The sequence below is a fragment of the Amborella trichopoda genome, chromosome 9 (assembly GCF_054954075.1).
Source record: "Amborella trichopoda isolate Santa Cruz 75 chromosome 9, AtrichopodaSantaCruz75HAP2 v2.0, whole genome shotgun sequence".
NCBI lineage: Eukaryota > Viridiplantae > Streptophyta > Magnoliopsida > Amborellales > Amborellaceae > Amborella > Amborella trichopoda.
The window spans coordinates 10,206,925-10,226,157 of NC_142344.1; the positions used below are offsets into that span (position 1 = coordinate 10,206,925).

At 31.9% G+C, this 19,233-nt stretch overlaps 1 non-coding gene across 1 annotated transcript; it reads left to right on the forward strand.

The window, feature by feature from the left end:
• Nucleotides 1-18,354: 18,354 nt before the first annotated feature.
• LOC148780362 (U6 spliceosomal RNA) lies at nucleotides 18,355-18,457 on the forward strand. Its single transcript, XR_016041830.1, has one exon. It is a non-coding gene; the product is annotated as a U6 spliceosomal RNA (small nuclear RNA).
• Nucleotides 18,458-19,233: the final 776 nt, after the last annotated feature.

The window sequence follows — 19,233 nt, forward strand, 5'->3', positions numbered from 1 at the left end:
TTTAATGTTGAAAATTTGATTGATCATCTCGACATCGAGATGTATGACCATGAAAAATAAAAAGATTTTAAGTATAAAAAAAAGTACATTTCACAACATATTATCTGCACTGTCCATTTTCAAGATTTTCATATGTTTAACCATTTTTGAAATTTAAAATTTTATAATTAAATATGAAAATAGATTTTGCGATAATCCTAAGAACCTTTTACATCAAAATTATATACCATGTTAAAATTTGAAGGTGCACCTTACCTCTTACCACGAGAGAGAAAGAGAGAAGAAATGTTTGAGGTTAACCCACTAGCTCGCAGCTACATATGAACCCAACGACCTAGGTTGAATCTGGGATGATCTGACAGTCACAACCTCATTTCGTATTTTAATTTTAATTTTTTTTTATAAACCTAAATCACTTGAAATTTTAGTCGTATATTCTTTAAAAATAAGAGAATCTAATAAATGAAAATGATTGTGACTTCCATATACAAAAGATAAATAGATTCTTTGTAGACAATCCATATCATTGTAATATAACGAAACCACACTTCTAGAAAACCATATTTGTAGTGTATGTATGATCGTAAAACTTGCACACACCTTTTCTTCATCCCAATCATCAATACCAAAAAAAATTTAAATTCAATTTGGACGCTAGATGTAGTCCAAATGAGTCCCCCTCTAATAATGAATCTAGACCATCCATTTGGTGAATTTCAAGATTTAGACTTTTACCAGTTCATTAGATGAACAAGCTATCTAATAATTTTGGAAAGGGAAACAATATTTCTAAGGCATGGATCCAAGCATCCCACCAAATGGGCGGCCTATGTTAATTGCGATAAAAAAGCATTTTCTATGGCGTGTTTTCAAATTTTACTTTATTTTATTGTTCACTGGAAAAAAAATGTATTTAAAAATTAGGGTCAAACAAGTTGTAGACACCCCAATCCCGACTGAAGAAATTGCAGGAAATCGAAAACTACTAGAACAACGACCATGAGCCCTGGAACCACCTAGGATCTCAAAATTAGTACCCTCACATCCAAACCGCCATGTTTGGTCCACCACAAAGACTTGGCCATGAACCCAAAACTCTGTGAGATCCCTAATAAGCCGACAATGGCCCCAAGACAAGAGGAGTTTTGAAACAAAACGCCTGAAATCAAAGGAAAACCAATATGTGATCAATGACAACAACAGTATCTGCAACACCAGGGTTAGCCTTGACGAATATCGGCACGACATTGGTGACACTAGTGTCAACGACAGTGACAGTAGCATTCAATGAGCGGTGGCCAAGTCACCAAACTAACACCTCAGAATGTGGATTGAGAAAGCCATCATTGTCTTCAACACAGGGATCAACAATGTTGATGCCAGTATCAATAAAATCAATAATTGATTGGCTCAAATTGCTGCCAATAGCTCAACTTTTGATTGCACAACTGAGCTGAAAAGTAACCATCATTTCACCAATGGCGGAGTCACCATCGTCTGACGAGGGCACAATCAATTATTGCCCCTGATTGGCCGAAATCATCACCCACATCATCTATGGACACTTGCATTCTAGCCAAATTTGAACCAACAGGTGCTAGTAGTGACTCCAACGCTACTAGTAGTGTTGTCAGCCATCCGATATGCCACTGCCCATGATCATGTCAACCGTAAATCGAGGGGTTGCATCTTATGCAATAAATGATTATGACAGATCAACAACACCATCACTATTTGTATTTGTAGACACCCCATTTTGAAACTGGTACATTCTATAGTTTTTTTTAACTCTTAGGATCACATTATTTCAATAGACCCCTAAACCATAGATCACCATAGTTCATGGTCCCCATCATGTGATCCAATATCCTAGCAGATTTTGTGGTTTTTGGTACTTATCCATTTACACACTTTTTTCGATCTTTTAAAAAATATTTGGGCGACCATTATGGAGAGAAAAAAAGTAGGGAAAATCAGAGAACGTGTGAGTTAAGAAACCAGATAGAGCCATAAAGCAACCCTAGATCTAAAGAAGCAACCTTGAAGCCCTAGCGCCCTGAAACCAACTTTTAGCCTAGATAAAAAAATGCTACATTTAAATATTTGAAATTGTCAAACCCTTGAAGTTAAGTGGCATGGCTAGAATATCCAACTTGAGTCCCAAGTTTGCGTAAATCACCGGAACATCTCACACCGAAAACTCTACGATGAAAATGTCCCAAGTAAGTGAGCGGGGAGAGAATATCTTTGATGGATAGTTGGTGTGCGGAATTTAAAATGTCTACAGTGTCTACTTCCTTTCCACCTAGCTGTCCCTTGAAGGACAGGGAGTGCCAAAGAGGGGCAACTGTAGACACCCCATTTTGAAACTGGTAAATTCTATGGTTTTCTTGAACCCTTATGATCACACTATTTTAGTAAACTCCTAAACTATAAATCACCATAGTCCATGGTCCCCATCATGTGATCTAGTATCCTAGCACATTTGGTGGTTTTTGGTACTTATATGTTTACACGCTCTTTTCATTCTTTAAAAGGATATTTGGGCGACAGAGACAAAAAGCTAAGAAAATCAAAGAACGTGTGAGTTAAGACACCAGAGAGAGACAGAGAGCAACCTTATATCTAGAGAAGCAACCTTGAAGCCCTAGCTCCCTGAAACCAAATTTTAGCCTAGATCAATAAAACTCTAGTTCAACCAAGCCAAGACTTGGTCAAGTTTGAAGAGAGAACAACGAAGGACACACTGTGTAAACATAGCCGTGATTTTGATACGGGTGAGGCCTCGAAGCCTTGGGTGCTCTGAGCCAACTGGCCCAACTAAGGATTTTCCATATCTTTTCCTCTTATTTTTCAGTTATTTTTGTTAGATTTATAGTTTTATTTGTTTTTCATTCAAACTTTCGTGTTTTTTTATCAACGCTGGCTCTGCTACTGATCTGAGAGCATATATGCTCATTTCTGAGTAGATCTGGCCTCATATTAGAATTCGATTACCCCCACTCTTTATCAATTTTTTTAAAAAAATCATTTTGTGGTTCGGATCCAAGGGATCTTTCTCTAAAGATCTCTTCGATCTGCATCTTCAATAGTTTGGAGCCCACCGTGGGGCATTTCAAACTAGATCCGTGCACAAAAAAAAAAAAAAAAATTTGAGGGATTAAAGATTAAAAAAAAAAAAATCGCTTTGCTTTATCATTCTTGTTGGCATTGTTTGACTGTTTGCCACAAAAAACAGAAACAGAGATCACTTGGTTGCCTTCTAAAAAGAGCAAGTTTATTGTTTTGGTTTATCTTTCGCCTCTAAGGTTATCCTTTTGGTTTATCTTATGTATGTATCATTATTTTGCTTTGGTTTATCTTATGCTACTAAAAGATTAGGAAAGAAGGCTTTTCTCAAAGGTTTATCTTTACTGCTTTAACTTTTAGATGGTCAACGTAGGAGATGGGCTTATCTTGTTTGTTTTAGGTTATCACAATAGCATAGTCACCTTTATTATTGTGACTATTATCGTATCACATGGCTCTATACAATAATGTTTGTTTAGTTCACTTGTTCTCTTGCAGCCCTAATCGATTTTGTTCCGTGAGATTTTTGAGGGCCTCGTAAAAGGATTAAAGTTAGAGATGGTCGGCCGTGAGTTGTAGAGAAAGGGACGCATCTTAGAAAAAAAAAAAAAAAAAAAAAATTATAATAATAATAATAATTTTATTAAAAAAAAAGGTTTTGTTAGGCAACACCATTTATAGTATAAACGCTTAAAGTGCTCAACATTTTTAGACATTTAGATACTCTTATCCTATAGTATAATAACTTTTTGTTTAGGAGTATTTTAAGTAATTAATCAAGGATAAACTAGAAATTCTTAATAAAAACAAAAGCATTTATTAACAATAGTAGATAATGACATCACCCATGACATCACCCACAAGATGCACTAATTGCTTTTAACTACTAATAAAATGCCACTATTTTTTATAAAAATTTCCCTTTTACCCTTCTAAATGACCAAAAATGCCCCTACTTGAAAAAATTTGTATTACAATTAAAGGTTATTTTAGTATTAAAAAATGTTGAGTATTTTAAGGGTAGCCTAACAAAACTCTAAAAAAAGAATAACTGCAGCCATTTTCATCCTAAAAAAAAATCATGTTCCTAAAAAAATGTCTGCAATGTCTACTTCTTTGCCACCGACCTGTCCCTTAAAGGACAGAGAGTGCCAAAGAGGGGCAACTATAGACATCTTATTTTGAAACTGGTAAATTCTATAGTTATCTTGAACCCTTAGGATCACACTATTTCAGTAGACCTCTAAACCATAGATTACCACAGTCCATGGTCCCTATCCTGTGATCCAGTATTCTAACAGATTTGGTAGTTTTTGGTACTTATCCGTTTACATATTTTTCAATCTTTAAAAAGATATTTGGGCAACCATTATGGACCTAAAAAAAGCTAGGAAAATAAAAAAACATGTGAGTTAAGAAACCTGAGAGCAACTCTAGATCTAGATAAGCAACATTGAGGCCCTAGCCCCCTGAAACCAACTTTTAGCCTAGATCAGTAAAATTCGAGTTCACCCAAGCCAAGGCTTGGTCATGTTTGAAAAGAGAACAACAGATGACACACAGTGTAAACACAGCTGTGGTTCTGATACAGGTGAGGCCTCAAAGCTTTTGATGTTATTTTTCTCATCATCTTTTCTTCTTATTTTTCAATTATTTTTATTAGATTTATGATTTTCTTTTCTTTTCATTCAATCTTTCATGCTTATGGATCAACGATGGTTCTGCCATTGATCTAAGCACAGATCTGCTCATTTTTTAGAAATCTGACATCAAATTAGAATTCGATTGACCCCCACTCTCTATCATTTTTTTTTTTAAAAATCAGTTTGTGGTTCGGATCCGTGGGATCTTCCTCTGAAGATCTCTCCAATCTGCATCATGAACAGTATTTTCAACAAAACAATACTGATAACAACATTGACGAGGCCATTAGTGCTGTTTGTAAGGAACGGTCGAGATTTGACCACAGATTCTTGACAGTGATTAAGGAGGAAAAATGTCTATAAGTAGTGGTCGAATCCCCACATTTTGAGGACTAGATCCTAAACTATATAGCCAGACTCTGTCGGCACTAAGCCAAACCTTGTCCAACCAAAATTCGACCATGAGCCTATCCAACCCACGATACTCAAGCCTCGACCTACCATACCTCAATTTTAAAATATATTTTTTCATTCCAATAAAAAATCCATAAAAAACAAAAAAATAATAATGAAAAACATACCTTAGAAAATGTTTTATTATTCAATCAACATAAGCCATCCATTTTTGTGAGATGTCTAGATCTTGGGTTAAGAAAGATTTTTTTTCCCTTACTAAAATTTTTAAATGGTTTTATTTTTATTAGATATTAAAAAATAAATTTTTGATTATGAGTTCGTAAATGCCTAGATCTTAAAATTCGTCAAATGGACAGCCTAGATTCATTGGGGGAGGAGGACTCATTTTTAGTATATCTAAAATGAAAATTGAATTTTACTTTTTCTTAGATTGATTATTGGGTTGAAGAACGGTCTGTGTGCAATTTTTTAAATCATACAAATGCCACGAACATGATTTTTTAGAAGTGTAGTTTCAATATAATATAATAATATGGTTACACGAAATCACTCCTATATGTGTGTGTGAGTGTTGAACATAGTCTTATTGTTAAATAAAGGTATTAGGGCCGATTCTCGAAGCCGGTGGAAATCGGTCCGTCACTGTGATTTTGATCCCGATCAATGATTCGCATACCAAATCAGTAGTTTTCATAATACGAATAATGAAGGACGAGAGAGGATGCTTAGAACAGCGGAAAGTGACATGACACAGAATATCAAAGAGAGAAGAAAATTAAAATCAAAAGAAGAGAAAGAAGAAAGACATGAAAATATAAAATAGGCTGCAAAATTCTCAAATTGGTAAGCTAATCTCCCCCCAAAATACAAAGAAAAGAAGTAAAATAAGAACCTTTTCTTTGAACTTTTAAACGAAAATGAGAACCTTTTGGTCACCCTCTTAATGGTGCTATTTTGAAATTGTGAAGAAAAAAACTACATACTTTAAATTTCGACAAAGATTAGTTAAACATTTCCAAGTTACCGTTGAAAAAATGGGCAAGCTTGCTGTACTTTTCCTAATGTCTATGAGTTATGTACTTCCCCTTATCTGGCCTTCAGATCTGAATGAGCGACTGAGATGGATCTAATTACAATGTCACACATCTATACTGTTTTATTTTTAATTATTTTATCTAAAAAAAATTGACACTAAATTTTGAACATCCACTCTTCTCTTAAACTCGCGATTGTAAAAAATATTAAAAAATATTTCCAATAAAATAAAATGACCATAATACCCCTAACAATTTCATAGGTATTTTGGTCATTTCATTTTGTTGAAAATATTAGTTTTAGTGCCCCATTGAGATGATGGCACATATCATTTAAAAAAAAAATTATAGAATAAGACCATTTATCTTTGATACAAGATAGTCACAATAATCTTAACCATTGGATGTGAAATTAGGTAGCTGCAATTATTCCATTACTAAGCTCAAATTTCAAAATAAATTTTTTCAAACTTTGTGACACATCCAAGCTATAAAATTTCACATCAAATGATTGTAAAGAATTGCGACCACATTGTATAAAAGGGAAATGGTCTCATTATATACAGTCCCAATTTCATATTCATATAATTTGTAGTATGAAAACTAAAAATAAAATACTGTAAAGCATCGGGTCTAGATCATACAGTCAATGGCTTATTTGATCTAAATTCAACTGCTGGATGGGTAATGAATTTCTATACAGTAGGGAAATAATAAAAATCTTTAAAAAAAAAAAAAAAAAAAAAAAAAGGCTTTTGATTCCAAAAAATGGTTTTGTTTGGGTTCTCAACGATATCTTGCGAATATCCAAACGATGTACGCAGCACCAACTATAAAACATCACATGCTCCCTCATGCATGTGCAAAACGTTTTGTTCGTTCCTTTTGTTTTTTTGTGTATGGTATATTTATAGTCCTAAATAATTCATAAGGTACAGACAAAATTTGGCCTTCACGGGCTATCTTTCGTTTGGGCACATAATAATTCAAATGATGGTTTAAAGGGGTTTTTATTGCCGTCAAATATTAGCAGCAATTAAAACAATATGAGCAAAATTATAATCTTTGGGTTCTGTATATTTATATATGGGTAATGATCTTATAGGACCCTCTCCCATCTATCTGTGTAGGACCCTAAAGGATCACCATTAAATTTGATACGGATCTCTAAAAAAGTCAAGTCCTACACCTATGTGATAACTTTTTTAAAAATCCGTATCAAATTTAATGGTAATCCTTTAGGATCCTACACACATAAGTGGGGAATGATTCTATAAGATCATATCTCTTTATACATATATATATATATATATGAAGAGAGCCGAGATTGTAAAGCCCTTTGGAGGACACTAGTGTAGGTATTTTCACATAGAGTCAACGCCAAAAATACTCTAGGGGCCGTTTCAATAAGAGGAAATTAGGAATCTTAGATATTTGAAATCGAAGAAAATCTATGGATTTTCAATATCAAGAATTTTTGTCACGGATTCCTCCTCTAATCTCTTGGTTAGAAAAACTATACAAAATTCATGGATTCCTTGCAATCACTCCCATGTCCATTGTTTGGTAACAAAACTTGACACAATTTCTCTCTCCAAAATTTTTATATACTTTGTCTCTCTAAAACTCAAATTTTGGAATATTGTATCTATAAGTTTTTTGAAATAGTTTCTCTCTCTAAAATTTGATATGGTTTGTCTCTCTAAAATTTGATATGGTTGGTCTCTCTACAATTTAATATACTTTCTATCCAAAATTGAAAATTTAAAATTTGAAATTGTCTGTCGAAAAATTTTGAGATAATTTCTTCTCTAAAATGTTTAGGTGCTTTACTATCTCTAAAATTTAATATGGTTTTTCTTTTTAAAATTTTAAGATACTCTCTCTCTAAAACTTAAAACTTGAGAACTTTCCTCTCTTCAATAATTTTGATTTAGTTTCTCTCTATAAACATTTTTAAGTAGTTTCTCTCTCTAAAATATGATGTAGTTTTTCTCTCAAATTTTGAGATACTTTCTCTTTATAAAAGCTAACATTTGAGATCTCTAAAAATTTTGCGATAGTTTCTTTTTCTAAAAGTTTTTATGCACTCTCTCTCTAAAATTTGATATAGTTACACTCTTAAATTTTAAAAAGTTCTCTCTCTAAAACTTCTTGTTTGAGATAGTTTTTAAAATTTTGAAATAGTTTCTCGCTTTAAAATTAATTTGATATAGTGTCTCTCTAAACCTTGATATACTTTATCTCTCTAAAGTTTAAAATTTGAGATACTTTCTCTATCTAAAACTTAAATTTTGAAAAAATTTGATGTAGTTTATCTCTCTAAAAATTAAAATATGAGATTTTTCTCCCTCTAAAAATTTTGAAATAGTTTATCTCTCTAAATATTTGCATATACTTTCTCTCTCTAAAATATGATAGTTTATCTCTAAAACTTAAATTTTGAGATAGTTTATCTCTCTAAAATTTTGAGGTAGTTTCTCTCTAAAAAAAATTGGTACTTTCTCTTTTTAAAATTTTAACATTCTTTCTCTCTCTAAAAGTTAGAACTTGAGATAGTTTCTCTCTCTAAAATTTTGAGATAGATCATCTCTCTAAAAAAATTGGTACTTTTTCTCTCTAAAACTTTAACATACTTTCTCTCTCTAAAAATTAAAATTTGAGATAGTTTTTCTCTTTAAAAATTTTGAGATAGTTTTTCTCTCTAAAAATTTTGAGATAGTTTCTCTCTTTAAAAAATTTAGATACTTTCTCTCTCTAAAATTTTCATACCTACCAAATGCTCCCTATGTTTCGGGTCGAGAGAGCCAATAAGTGAAATCCATGGGCCTTGAAAATGTAAAAAAAAAGGTTGTGGCGTGAAAATGAAATCATGGCAAAGTAGGCCTTATTTCCACGATTTTGATTTTCCTGATTATAAGTATCCTATCCAAACAGTGGATTTTGATAATATCCAAGATATTAAAAATCCATGCCTTCAAATCCATACACCCAAACAGGCCTAAGTTAAGGTGAAGTGTACATAAAACATAAATAAATGAAAAAAGTTTATATGAGGTTGTTACCTTAAAATGTAAAATTGCATATGCACCTCAAAAATCTATTGGAAAGGTTTTAATGTTGAAAAACCTCTAAGTGATCATCTCGACATCGAAACGTATGATATGAAAAAAAAAAAGGAGTTTGAGTCCTAAAAATAGTGCGTCTTACAATACATTATCTAGACCAATCCATTTTCAAGATTTTCATATGTTTATAGATTTACTTGATTTTAATAATTTTTGGAGTTTAAAATTTATAATTAGATATTAAATTAGATTTTGAGATAATCCTAAGAATTTTTTTCAGCAAAATTGCATGTTATGATATAAGTTGGAGGTACACGTTAATTGGATTGTTTAATGTAGCAACCTTATAGAAACCAATGTAGTGTTTCAATCTGTCAAATGGCTTCTCCCTCTCACCTTTGTAAAATGAAAATACAATTTGTGATCCTGAAAAGTGGGACTTAGGCGTAAAATATAAAATATAAAAATAATTTTTACATTTTGATCATGTATCAGATGTTTTTATAATTTTTTGTTAAATTTAATTGCCGACGACATAGGTTTAATAACGTTAAAAATATATAGTGTATCAATCTTTCAAATGGCTTCTCTGTCACCTTTGTAAAATGAAAAGTGGGAATTGAGCGTCAAATATAAAATAAAAGGAACATTTTTTTAATTTTGATCATAAAATCATATTTTTTTCATAAATTTTTGTTAAATTTAATTGCCGATGATATACTACTACTCGATATTTATTTAATAAATTTCTTTCACATTTTCTTAGTTTTTCCATGTGTCCATTCCAGTGCTTAAAGAACCAGAACAAATGTTTAATAAAAGAAGATATAAAAGTGTTGGTCAGTTTCACATCTCCAAACATTCAAGTTTAACATAAAGAGTCAATCGTTTGTACTGATGCTTCGGCACCTGTTTTAAGTCACTATGCAAAAATACAGTTTCCACATCTAATTTTTCCAACTCTATATCAAAAACAGCAGTCATAGCCAAGTCAACTTAAGTAAACTCTAATAATGGACATATGCACAGCATAAAAAAAAATCTCATCAAAATCAATACTTGATTTCTGAGCCTTTCTTATTTTTTAAAGACCCACCTGCAATCAATTGTCTTTTTCCCCTTTGATAATTCGACGATGTCTCATGTTTTACTTTTTTTGTAAGTCATCCATCTCTTCTTCCATAGATGCTCTCCATTGATCGGCTTCCTCGACCTCATACGCTGCACGATAAGAAATCGGCTCACCCTCATCTGTTAAGCAAGCAGTGGATAAGATATAGTCGTTAAGCTTCATATGAGCTTTTTTAGGGCTATTAGATCTTCTTAATCGACACTATCTAAATATTCTTCAAGCATTTGGGCAATTTCAAGTTCTTGATCTGACCACTATCTCACCGGTTGCCATGGGTGCATTCCATCTTAATAGTTTTTGCATCTACCTCATCGTTCTTTTTTTACATGGAATTTTCATTGAAAGCAACATCTCGTCTAACTAGAATATTGTGGTCAATAGGATCCTACAATCTATATCCCTATGTACCATAATATAGTCAAGAAAACACACTTTTTGGATTTTGCATCCAACTTAGTTCTCTCCTCCTTTGGAATCAAAGTATATGCATCAAGGAAAAAATAATCACAAGTTTACACGTTTTTAATGTCTTGTAGTTAATAGCAGAATTGGGAGACTTAAAAATTAGGAAACAAGTTGTACGAACTGCTTATTCCTAGAAATACTGCTCTGACCCTATAGCGCTCAACATACACTTGGCACGCTCCATAATGGTCAGATTCATCCCAATACTACCATTCTGTCGAGGTGTTCCAAGAACTATCAACTTCCTAGCAATACCATGCTCATTACAAAAATTATTAAATTTACCAGAACAAAATTCTCTCGCACTATCAATTCTTATACACTTGATGCTCTTACTTTTCTGATTTTCTAACAATGCCTTAAATTTTTTGAAACAATTGAAGCCATATGATTTCTTTTTCAGCATATAAACTTACATTTTTCTTAAAAATCATCAATAAAAGTGACAAAATATGCAGCACCCCCCATAGAACTAACATGTAATTCTCATGAATCCAAATGATTCAATTTCAACAAATTCATACTTTTAACGATGGAGAAAGAAAAATGCAATTTGTTATGCTTTCCCAATAAGCATGACTCGAACAAATCTACATTAAAATATTTTAAACCAATGAGAAGGTTTTTATCGAGAAGTACCTTGACTCCACGCTCTCTCATGCGACCCAAACTTGTATGTCATGTCATGACGGAGTCCACCTTTGCAATATCGGCATATCTCAAAATCGTTATACCAACAATCTATATAAATTGTGTTCTAACTCTCCTTTTGCAACAACTAGTACTCCCTTTGAAATTTTTAGACATTTCTTTTCACCTATAAATTTGAAGCTTTGCTCATCAAATTTTTCCAAAGATAAGAGACTCATTCTGAGACCTAGAATATATCTGACACCCGGAATTGTGCATATGACTCTATTGAACATCTTGATTCTCACATCTCCAACTCCTACTATTTTACTGGAGTAATTGTTTATCATGTAAACAATACATCCATCACATGGTTGGTACCTATATAACCAATCCCTATGTGGAGTCATGCCAAAGGATGTACTTGAATCAAGTAGCCAATACTAAAAAACTTCACCCCTATTTACAAACAACTCTTCTCCTTCTTCAGAAAACTCAATTTATTCTATTAGATTTCTTTGATAATCATTTGAATTAGGCTTCTCAGTAGAACCAGATTAGGAGTTTCCTCACTCATTTTTCATGTCTTACAATCTTTTTTCACATGGCCTAATTTTTCACAGTTCAAACACTTCACTTTCCTACTCCCTCTGGATTTGGATATTGACTAATCTCTTATTGTAGTTCTCTCTACTAGTCTTCATCGTGCTACAAACATATTCCCAGAGGAATCTTGACCGGGCTTTTGCCTTAACTCCTTTGTTAGAAGTGTTGAAACAACATAATCGATTTCAAGAGATTTTGCTCTACTGAGATTCATAAAATCCATCCCACGATATCGACATAGAACAATGTAATATAGTTGCCTTATCTTTTTCATCAATTTTTACATCTAGTGACATCAATTTACTAATTAAGGTATTAAACTCATTCAAGTGCCCTTACAAAGATGCATTATCACTCATCTTGAGATTGTAAAGTCTTCAACAAAGAGAGATTTTATTAGGAAGAGATTTACCTTCATAAGTATTTTTCAGCTTGTCCTATAAATCTTTCACAACAATTTTAGATGACATATTAAATGAAACAGACTCATCAAACATGAAGAAAATATCTGCTCTGGCCAATTCATCAATCTCATTATATTCTTCATCATTCATCTTTTCAAGTTTATTTTCTCTGCCTTTTAAAGCTACTACACAATCATTTTAACGGCATGCATCTTTAATTTCTAGGTTGAGAAACCTGAACCATTAAATTTTGAAATTTCTTATCTGGCTGAACTTCCTCCAACCATCTTCAAAGATCTGTGATATGTCACAAACCTTATGCCTAGCAAAGATCTTAAACCTTAAAGCTCTGATACCAATTGTAGAGGGCAGAAACCAAGGTTTGGGGAAAACAAGGAAAACAAAAATAATGTCGAAAATTAAAAGAAGAGACTACAAAATTTTACGTAGCTTGGCAAGCTACCTACATTCACAGGACAATAAAGTTTACTTCCACTAATCAGAAAAATACCTCGCAAGTATGGTGAATACAATGGATACAAGCTCTCTCTCAAGCCCTAAGATCTTTCCCGCTCTAGAACATCTACTTAAGCACTAAACAAACCTAATTTTTTTCTCTATATTTGCATCTATTATTTTCTCTCTCTATAAAAACTACTTTTATAAAGCCAAGAGGCTATTCACATGATGCCTCACTCTTTTTTTTTCCTATTCCTATTGGTCTTCTTTCGAACTTTTTAGGTTTGGAAAAACTTTGCTTCTCCCAATAGAAATCACATGCTATACAAAACTCCAAAAGATTCATACACCATAAAAAAGGGTGCCCATTAATACAGGAATAAAGGGTTACTATGAAATAGATGAGTTCCTAAAATCAAGGATACCATATCCAACACGGCTTCACGCCAACACTCTTCATGGTGCTATTATGATTTTGGGAAGAAAACTACATACTTGTATATTTTGACAAAGGTTAATGACACATTTTTAAGTTATTATTAAAAAAAAGAAAAAGTTTATATAAGGTTGAGACCTTAGACAATCAAATTAAAGTGTACCTAAAAAATCAATAGAAAAAGTTGTTTCAATGCTAAAATCCTTCAAATCCGATCATCTTAACCTTGAGACTTCAAGTCTTGGTAATAGTGCATCTTGTAATGCATTATTTAGACCTTTAATTTTCAATATTTTCAAGCAGCGTTTTAAAAATCGCCGAGTCGAACCGGACTCGCCCGGTTCGACTCGGAATTCGTGAAAAAGGGACCGGATCGGTTCAAAAATCGGGAATCGTCCGGTTCTAGAGAGAACCGGACGATTCCGCACAGTGACTCGCCGATTCACTGTGCGGAATCGGCGAGTCCGTGAAGAACACGGGTTGCACAGTGTTCTTCACGGATTTTTTTCAAATTTGTCATTTTTTGATCATTTTTTTTGTTTTTTTCGGCACGTGATCTGTTTTTCAGGCTGTAAACAGCTTTATTCAGCTTTTTTAACGATTTAATGGTGGAAAAATTGGTTTTTTTTGGATCAAGAAAAATTCGGGGTTTAGGGTTTCCGCCATTTTTGAAATTTCATGCCAAATAGGGCATGAATCTTTCAAAATTTGTTGGCATATTGATCTTAAAGCTGTGAATCAAAAGATTTTGTTACTAATTTGTGAAAATCGTTGAGAAAAACAGACTTTTTTGGAGATTGAAGGCTTCGGTTCACAAAAACAGGTAAGAACTTTGGGTTTTTTTGTTTTTCCGCCATTTGATTTATTTCATGGTATATTTTGAACAAAATGAGTTCAATAATTAGGGTTTTTAATCTTTATTGTGTCTAGTATGATTTAAAATTTTTAATTTTACGTAATCTGGTCAATTACAGCAAGAAATTTGATATGAACAGTGAGATGTCAGGGGAAAAAAATTCCGCTGTTTTTTTTTTTTTTTTTCCGCCTTTTGATTTTGTTTTCATGATATATTAGAAATAATGTGTTAAAAATTTAGGTTTTTGATTCCTTATATTGTTGTTTATCAGAAAATATAGTCAATTGGATGTAATTTATTCACTTGGAGGTGAATTTTTGAGTTAAAATCGCTTATGTAAAACGACTCTGTGAAGAACAATTTTTTTTTTTTTTTTTTTTTTTTTTTTTTTTTTTTTTTTTTTTTTTTTTTTTTTTTTTTTTTTGTAGCCCATGATAGAATTTTTTGTAATCTATGATCGAATTTTTTGTAATCCATGATCAAAATGTTTGTTTTTTTTTTCTTGTAATCCATGATCGAATTTTATTTTTTATTTTTTATTTTTGTAACCCATGATAGAATTTTTTGTAATCCATGATCGAATGTTTTGTAATCCATGATCGAAATGTTTGTTTGTTTTTGTAATCCATGATCGAATTTTTTGTTTTTTGTTTTTTATGTAACCCATGATAGAGTTTTTTGTAATCTATGATTGAATTTTTTGTTATCCATGATGTAATTGTTTTTTTCTTTTTTAGTAATCCACGATCGAATTTTTTGTTTTTTTTTGTTTTTTTTTTTTGTAATGCATGATCGAATTTTATGTAATCCATGAACGAATTTCTTGTAATCCATGATAGAATTTTCTGTAATCCATGATCGACTTTTTTGTAATCCATGATCGAATTTTATGTAATCCATGATCGAATTTTTTGTAATCCATGATCGAATTTTCTGTAATCCATGATCAACTTTTTTGTAATCCATGATCAATTTGTTTTTTTTACTTGTAATCCTTGATCGAATTTTTTGTGTTTTTTTTTTTTTTGTAACCCATGATTGAATTTTTTGTAATCCATGATGGAATTGTTTTTTTTTGTTCTTGTAATCCACGATCGAATTTTTTGTTTTTTTATGTTTTTTTTTTTTTTTGTAATCCATGATCGAATTTTATGTAATCCATGATCGAATTTTATGTAATCCATGATCGAATTTTTTGTAATCCATGATCGAATTTTTAGAAAATTTATGAATTTTTTTTTTTAATCCATGATCGAACTTTTTGAAAATTTGTTAATTTTTTTTTTAATCCATGATCGAATTTTTTGAAAATTTGCTGTACTTTTTTTTTTAATTTCTTTTTATCCATGATCGAATTTTTTGAAAAATGATGATTTTTCGAAAAGATGTGAAAATCGTGATAAAGTTTTGATTATCATGATGTATTAAACATTTAAACCTAATTTTTAATTTTTATTGTTTGAGTTTGCTGTAATTTTTTTTTTTTTTTTTTTCATGATCGAATTTTTTGAAAATTGATGATTTTCCGAAAAGATGTGAAAATCGTGACAAGGTTTTAATTATCATGAGGTATTAAACCATATTTTAAATTTTTATTGTTAAAGTTTTGGTTGAAAAAATTGTATGTTGATGGATTATTTATGCAAAAAAATGCATGTTATTATATTTTCAATACAAAACTGTATTTTTTTTATTTGTTGTTCATGGATTTTTAAGTTGGAATGACTGATGTTAGCCGGCTCTTTGAAGAATTGTTTTTATTATTAATTTTTTAATGCAAAAAATGTATGTTCTTGATAATTGAGTTGTAGCCATGTTTGGAGCTTGCATTTTGTATTATTCTAAATGTTTGTAATTGATATGTACGAAATATTATTGTCAAAAAAGGTATTTTGCAATAACAAATAACAACGAATATGACTACATGAACTACCGCAACATATTATCACTACATATTGTGATTATTTTTCTTTTTGAACTGTCAGGTTAATTTAAACTTTTTACATCTTAAAACAGTTGAATCATGTCAAGATCTATAGAAGACCCTGCATGGCAACATGGGGTCAGACTTGATCTCAACAAGAAAGACAAAATTGTTTGTAATTACTGTCAAAGAGTGATAAGTAGTGGGGTACATAGGTTCAAGCAACACTTGGCAGGGGTTAAGGGAGAAGTTTCTGCATGCACTAGTGTCCCTAGTAATGTAAAAAAACAGATGGTGGCAATTCTTAATGCTAGCAAAGGTAAAAAAATTGCCAAACATAGGACATATCAATATTCGCATATTCATCCAAAAACATGAAAATTCTTAATGGAGTACCCTCATTTTTTATTGAATTCCTAAAAAACAATATTTATAATGAATTTTAATAATTTTTTCGGATTTTTTTGAAGCTTTATTCTGACCGATTCACCCGATTCCGATCCGGACCGCCGATTCGCCGATCCGGATCGCCGATTCGCCGATCCGGATCGGTTTTTGAAAAGCCCGATCCGGGTCACCGATCCGGTTTTTAAACCATTGTTTTCAAGTGTTCATAATTAGATATAAAAATAAATTTTCAATCCATCACAAAAGATTGTCGGTGCTAGAACATCTTCGATACTATTTCAAGACACGTCTTACTTTGATTGTTTTGGGCCCCATACGAAGCACCAACAACATGTGTCATGTAGTGTACACATCACATGCTCCCTTATGCATTTGAAAAACATCTTGTTCTTTCATGTAATGCACGGGGCCCTTATACAGGACGCACGCTTAATATTTGGTCAGAAATAATTCATAAGGTACAGACACAATTTTGCCTTTGCAGGCTACTTTTTTTTTTGTCTCGGATCGTAATAATTAAAATGATAGTTTAAACTTTAATGGGGTTTTTATCGCATTCAAATATCAACAGCAATAAATAAAAAAAAGGATGCAGTTTGTATAGAGCCGAGGCTCTAAACAATCAAGTAAAACGCTCATTCAATTAACGTCGAGAAATGTGGTTTCAAAACTAAAAATCATGAAAATTGACGGTCCAAAAATGTGTTATAAGATGAACTATTTCCAAAACTTGAAATCCATTTTTTCTCATGTCTATGCATCTTGATGTCTAGATTATCAATTTGAGAATATTTGGGCACCAAAACAACATTTTGTAGTGAAATTTTTGAGGTAGGCTCTAATGTGATGGTTTAGAGCCTAGACTTTATATAAACTTTTTCCCAAAAGTATATAGTGTTTCAATCTATCAAATGGCTTCTCTCTCACCTTTGTATAATGAAAATACAATTTGCATTCGCAAAAAGTGGGACTTGAGCGTAAAATATAAAATATAAGGAACGGTTTTTTAAATTTTGATAATAAAATGAGACTTTTTAATAAACTTTCGTTAAATTTAATTGCCGATGATATACTACTAGACAAAGGTTTAATAATTTTCGTTCTTATTTTCCTAGTTTTGTCGTGTGCCATTCCAATGGTTAAAGAACCGGAACAAGTGTTTAATGAAGGAAAATTTGAGCCTAGGACTTATAAGTTGCAACCATTATTTTAAAAAAATACCTAACCCGAATGGAATCCACGGATCCAGATTGGTTTTCAATGATACCAGTTCGTTTCCTTATCTACTATATTATGAAGAAATGCATTAAACAAAATTATACATGCTTTCTAGTTTACTAGTTGGATAGCGTGCGTTACACGTAGGAAAGAAATAAACGATCGTGTAAATAATCGTCGGTTTAGGGAGAGAGATCCTGTTGGAAATAGGATTCAAGATGCTGCAAGATTTTAAATGTTAAAATCACATACATATAAAATCTTGAGACGTGTAAAAATATTTTATATACTAGTGTTACATTAGAATAGGGTACTGCGGTTTTTTTCAATAGGTGGCTGTAAGAGTGTCATTAAATAAACACAAAGTTCTAAAAAAAATTTAAACTTCGTGACTCATCCCAAACCATCCAATTTGACATTTAATGAGTAGGAATGATTGCAACCTCCATATAATAAAAATAAATAGTTTTTTTGTAGACAATCCCATAAGAACATCTTACCTTTCAAAGTGTTGCATTTAGATATTGACCGTTTCATGAGATTGTTTAAGGAGTTTGAGAAAGGCCTCCGTAATAATTCGTGCTTGTCTCTTTGGAGACATCCTATAAAATTAGAACGATACAGATAAGATTAGCATGGCCTTTGCGCAAGGATGACACTAACAAATCGAAAAATGGTCCAATTTTTTATTTGTCAAAAAATAATTCGTGCTTATTCTAAAGCCCGTGACGATGTAAAGATATATAGCGGTGGTAGTAGCAGTCGATGTTTTATTAAAATTGTGGTTCCAAATTAACTCTTTGAGAGGGCATTTGGCTTGTGGAAGCTCGAATAATAGTTGGAGACTTCTAATTCTTAAATTTGGAAGGTAGAAATTTGAGTATCTGGTGATAGAAAATATTGTGTTTAGTTACCCAGTCAAGATACGGGGATTTTTGAAAAATTATATTTGGTTTAAGTTGAAATTTTATACATTAGGAAATCTGAAATTAGCCAATTTCTACCAATGATTAAAGTTTTCATTAATAGAATGATAATATTTGTTAAATGAATGATATTTCGAAACCATAGCTCATCCATGGAAGCTCTATCGAAACGGACGATCTCATCATCATCATCAGAGCCTTGTCACAACTATTTTGGGTTGCCAACAAGAATCATATTCTTCCATTCTATTATGTCAATGGTCATACCATCGATAAGACCATAAATCCCCATATCTTTTCTCTCTATTTCTATTTGAGCCAACTTATACTTCTTAATCGGTGTTGTATTGGTATAAAAAAGTTTATTGGGGTTAATTTTTATCTTCAAAAGTGAATAAATGAGGGAGATAAAAGATGAGAGGTACGGTGAAATCTTTAAAAAAAATTTTATGTGCTTTGAAAGAACAATAAAAAAAAGGGTCTACCATGAAATAAGATAGGGAATTAGGGTTCTATACAAAATCTTTCCTATTTTATT